General features: G+C 38.3%; 1 pseudogene; it reads left to right on the top strand.

Annotated features, from left to right (window-relative positions):
• Positions 1-4,307: 4,307 nt before the first annotated feature.
• LOC124225516 (olfactory receptor 52E8-like) lies at positions 4,308-5,314 on the top strand (annotated as a pseudogene).
• Positions 5,315-6,000: the final 686 nt, after the last annotated feature.

The following is a 6,000-nucleotide window of genomic DNA, read 5'->3' as shown; positions in this document are numbered from 1 at the left end:
TAGGTGTCCCAGGCCTCCCATGTATAAAGTAGAGGAAGATGGGCATGGATGTTAGCTCGGGGCCAGTCTTCCTCGGCAAAAAGAGGAGGATTGGCAGTAGTTACCTCAGGGCTAATCTTCCTAAAAAATATATAAAATTAAAAAACTAAAAAAGGAAGCATACATTAACATAATGAAGACCACATATGACAAGTCCACAGCTAACATCATACTCAATGATGAAAAGCCGAAAGCTTTTCCTCTCAGGTCAGGCAAGAAGGTGAGACATCTGTACACTGAAAATGATGAAAAGAAAGAAATTAAAGAAGATACAAATAAGTGGAAACCTATCCAGTGTTCACGAATTGGAAATAAGAAAAACAATCCTAAAATTTATATAGTATTGCAAGATATCCTAAATAGTCAAGGCAATCTTGAGCAAGAAGAACAAATCTGGATGGATCACACTTCCTGATTTCAAAATATAATAAAAGCTACAGTATGCAAAGCAGTATGGTACTGGAATAAATCAGATATATAGACACATGAAACAATATAGAGAGCCTAGACATAAACCCACTCATGTACAGACAACTGATCTTCGACAAGAGTTTCAAGAACACACAATGAGGAAAGAGTTGTTTTCAATATATGGTTTTGGGAAACCGGATATTGACATGCAGAAGAATGAGCTTGGACCTGAATCTCACATCATATGCAAAAATCAACTCAAAATCAATTAAAACCTTAAACATAAGACTTAAAACTATAACAGCAGTAGAAGAAAATATAGAGGAAAATGTTACTGATGTTAGTCCAGGCAATGAGTTTTTGGATATAATCGCAAAATTGAAGAGAACAAAACCAAAAACAAACAAATGGGATTGCATCAAACTAAAAAGTTTCAGAACAGTAAAGGAAACACTCAACAGAGTCAAGAGACAACCTATCAAATGGCAGAAAATATTAGCAAACCATACCATCTGATAAAGAGTTAATATCCAATATATAAAGAATTCAAACAACTCAACAGCAAAAAAAAAAAAAACCAAATAACCCTATTAAAAAATAGGCAAAGGACCTAAATAGATACTTCTCAAAAAAATACATATGAATGGCGAACAGTTTTATGGAAGGTACTCAACATCAGTAGCCATCAGGGAAAGGCAAATCAAAACCACAATGTCCTATCACCTCACACCTGTTAAAATGCATAGTATCAGAAAGAGAAAAGATGACAAGTGTTGGTAAGGATATGGATAAAAGGGAACCCTAATGCACTGTTGGTGGCAATATAAATTGGTACAGCCACTATGGAAAACAGTATGGAGATTCCTCAAAAATTTAAAAATAGATAACACCATATGATCCAGCAATCCCAATTCTGGGTATCCCTTCAGAGGAAATGAAATCAAGATCTTGAAGAGATATCTGCACCCCTATATTTATTGTGGCATTATTCACAATAGCCAAGGTATGAAAACAACCTAAGTATCTGTTGATTGATGAGTATATAAAAAAATGTGATATATATATTCCTTTGTGATATATATATGTATATATGTGTGATATATATATATATATATATATATACACACAATGGAACATTATTCAGCCTTAAAAAAAAGGAAATCTTGGGCCAGCCTGGTGGAGTAGCAGTTCAGTTCACACGCTCTGCTTCGGTGGCCCAGGGTTCACTGGTTCAGATTCTGGGAATGGAACTATGCACCTCTTATCAAGCCATGATGTGATAGGTGCCCTGCAAATAAAATAGAGGAAGATGGGCACAGAGGTTAGCTCAGGGCCAATCTTCCTCAACAAAATGAGGAGGATTGGTGGTGGATGTTAGCTCAGGGCTAATCTACCTAAAAAGAAAAAGGAAATTGTGCCGTTTATAACAACAGTAAAAACATAGATAAAGCTGGAGGACATTATGTAAAGTGAAATACACCAGATATAGAAAAACAAATAGACAAATACCTCATGAGCTCATATATGTGAAATCTAAAAAAGTTGGACTCATTAAAGCAGAGAGTAGAGTGGTGGTTTCCAGGTGTGAGGGTTGGGGGAAATGCAGAGATGTCGGTCATGGGCCCGAAGTCTCAGTTATGGAAAATGAATAAGTCCCGGAGATCTAACGTACATCACAGTGACGTACGTGTGATCTGCGTACATCACAGTAGTTAATACTACTCTATTGTATACTTGAAATTTACTAAGAGAAATCTTGTGTTCTCACCACATAGAAAAATATGCGAACTATGTAAGACAATGAATGCTAATTAGCTTGATTGCAGTAATCATTTCACAATATATAAATATATCGAGTCATCATTTTGTACACCTTAAGTATATACAATTTTTATTTGTCAATTAAACATCAATAAAGCTGGAAAAAATATAAAAAGAAACAATATACATAGCTCAACACAACACGACAGAAAAAAAAAGCCATTCCACCATTCAGTCGAGCCAACTGCTTCAGGATGGTAGGGAATATGGTAAGACCATTGAATTCCATGACAAGTGGCCACCACTCCCACTTTATTAGCTGTGAAGTGAATTCCTTGATCAGAAGCAATGCTGTAGAATAACATACTGGTGGTTAGATATTCTGTGAGTCCACCGATGATAGTTTTGGCAGAAGCATTGTGTGCAGGGAACACAAACCTGTACCCAGAGTGTCTATTCCGGAAAGAACAAAGAGCTGCCCTTTCTATGATGGAAGTGGTCCAGTGTAATCAACCTACCACCCCATAGGTGTTTGATCACAATAGAGAATGATCCCATATCAGGTTCTCAAATATTGGTCTTGGCTACTAGCAAATTTGAAATTTAGCAGTGGCTGAAAGTGATAAAACCATGTTTAACTTGGTGAGTGGAAGTCCATGCATGACCTCCATCCCTGCCACCATGGCCACTTCATTCATGAGTCCATTGGCAAGAAGTGACTAGGGAAAGAGGCAAACTGGTATCCACAGAATGGGTCATCCTACCCATTTGATTATTAAAAATCTTCCTCTGCTGAGGTCATCATTTGGTGAATGATCACATGGTACACAAATATCTTCACTTTTTTGGAGGTCCTATTTCAAGAAATATATCCACAGAAATGTCCCTAAATCTTCTTATTACCAATTTTCCAATGATGTTTCTCCTAAGTTTTTGACCATTCAGCCAAAACGATAACCACAGCTCATGAATGGGAAACGAATAGGACGTCTGGTCATTTCCTTTTTCAAGCAAAATAAACAACCAGCACTCAAAGTTCTGCCCACTGGGGGAATTTCCCTTTACCACTGTCCTTCACTTATGTCCCAGAAAGTAGCCGTATTGCTGCAGCTTTTCCCTTTTGAGTAGTGCCTATGTGTCATGCTGACACTTCCGTAAACGAGGTCTGAGTTTCTGTTGGTCAACTAATAGTAGGAAACTCCTCATGAGGCCATAGATGCAGACTGGAAGAAAGAAGGTGACATAGCAGAAGAGAGTGCCATGGGCATTTGTAGCTCTACCTCATGGAACTTACTTGTATCCGCATGGCCTGCTCAAACCCTGTCTCCTATATTTTATTTCTATTTGATGAAGGTATGCTGTTGTATACTCTAGACTTTATGGCTTGTTACATCAGACAGCATCTAGTTCAACAGGCAGCCCAGGTTCATAGTAACTTGGTGAACCACCATTAAGCATTCAGTCTCTTCTAAAGTCAGTTAGCAAGCCAAAATTTGTTTCTCAAAAGGAGAGTAATTATCTGCAGAAGATGGTAGAGCTTTGTTCCCAAATCCTAAGGATTTATGTTGTGATTCACCTATAATTGTGTACTGAAGGTTCAAAGAGAATCTCTATCTGCCACTAATGCTTCGAGAACCATTGTATCTGTTGGATTATATGATCCAAGTGGTAGCCTGGACCTATTGAAGAGCCTTCTATTGCTCTGAACTCCACTCAAAACTAGCAGCTTTTCAGATCATTTGGTAAATGGACTGGAGTAGCACACCCCAGAGAAATATGTTGTCCCCCAAATCCAAACGTCCCTCTTTTTGGTAGTAGGAGGGTCAGATGCAACAATGTATTCACCTTAGAAGAGATATCTTGACATATTCCCACACCACTGGATCACTAGAAAGTTCCCTGATGTAGAAAGCCCTTGAATTTTTGTTGGATTTATTTCCTCCCCTCTGATATGCAAGTGTCTAACCAATAAGTCTAGAGTAGTTTCTATATCTTGCTCGTTAGGTCCAATCAGCATGAATTCACCAATGTCATGGATGAGTGTGTTATCTTGTGGAAGAGAAAGATGATCAAAGTCCTTACAGGCTAATTTATGATCAGCCAATAAATCTCAGATTTCTCTAAAGAACTTCTTGCTGATGGGCCTCCCAGGACTAGAGCACCTGCATGTCTGGATCAGGATTTCCTTCTACTCTATATATGTGGTGGCTGTGGTGGGGAATGTGATCATCCTGGCCATGATGAGGGAGAGTGAAGCCTTCATGAGCCTATGTTCCTCTTTCTGTGCATGTTGTCAGTCACTGACCTGGTGCTTTCCACATCTACATTGCCCCCACCACCCCCACGTACTTTGTCTCTTCTGGATCAGAGTTCATGACATCACCTTTGATGCTTGCCTAGCCCATATGTTCTTGATTCACAGCTATTGCCATGGAACTGGGCTTCTTCCTGCCAATAGCCATGGACCACAATGTGGACATCTGTGATCCCCTACACCATAACACCATTTTCATCCATGCTCACATTGTCAAAATGGTAGCATCTGTGGTATTCCAGGGAGTGGCTTTGTTTTCCCACATCCCATCCTGCTCAGGCAGCTGCTCTTATCTGCAGGACTTTAAACATAGCCCACACATGCTATGAGTTCATAGCTGTAGTGAAGCTGGCATGCAGAGTCATGGAAGCCACCAAGCATTATAGTCTCAGTATGACCTCTGTGATTGGTTCCTGTGATGGCTTTTTCATTGCTGTCTCATTTCCTAATCCTACATGCACTCTTTTGTCCTCCATCATGGGAAGCAAGTTTTAGAGCTCTAGGCAAGTATGACGCCTATGTTTGTGTCATCCTCATTTTCTACTCAAGCTGTCTTTACCTTCTTCACCTATCACTTTGACTATAATGCCAACCCTTCCCCCCAAATTCATATCTTAATTGCCAACATGTACCAGTACCACCTTTTCTTTACCCCACTGTTTACGGTCTTAGGACCAAAATATCCAAGACCATGTCCTTAGTTTTGTAAGGGAATCTTATTTTAGGAAAACTGTTTTCAGAGATGGAATTAGAATTGGTGGTGGTCTAGGAAGTAAAAGGTGTAAATAATTGATCTCTTTCTCATAACTGACATGAAATTTTCTCCTATAAAAATCAGATATTTTATCAGATTTTAATGGGAAAGAGTGACTGCATGTAATAGAAATTCCATTAGTCTAGTAAAACTAGTAGGTATAGTACTATTTTTTGTGTACCTAATGATTAAGGAAATTTCTTAGAACTTGATTAATAGGAAAGACATTTCCTTCTATTTCTTGCCACTAGTGATCTTCTGCAGTGTAACTGAGGTTGGTAGTGTTTTCCAAATAGGAGTGATATGAAAAGGAAAGAAACCCAGGAAAACTCAAAAAATTCTCCAAGGAGATGCTGCAACTCAAAAATTAATAATCATCAACAATATTCTACACAAGAGGAAGTACAACAAGGGTAGTGTCCTCTAAAGACATTGAATAAGTTTGTATTGTAGGCACAAGAACTGACACTTAGGAAGAGCTGTCAAACAGAAAATGGAGAAGGAAACACATGAAAAATCTTAACATTGCAAATAAATCAATCCATAACTCTTTAAATACTGTATTGCTCATAAAATGTTTCCTCTCCTCAAACAAGAACTGGTACCTGCTATTGTTTTGCTACCTGAAATAACATAATATGGAATCAAGTTCCTTAGATTTATTGAACAATAAATTGTAGCAATAATATTACTTACCAGAATTGGTTATTTGGAGGACTAA

This window comes from Equus quagga, chromosome 14 (genome assembly GCF_021613505.1).
Source record: "Equus quagga isolate Etosha38 chromosome 14, UCLA_HA_Equagga_1.0, whole genome shotgun sequence".
NCBI classification, from domain to species: Eukaryota; Metazoa; Chordata; class Mammalia; order Perissodactyla; family Equidae; genus Equus; species Equus quagga.
Note: the sequence above shows the minus strand (reverse complement) of the source record. Positions and strands in the feature narration are given on the sequence as shown.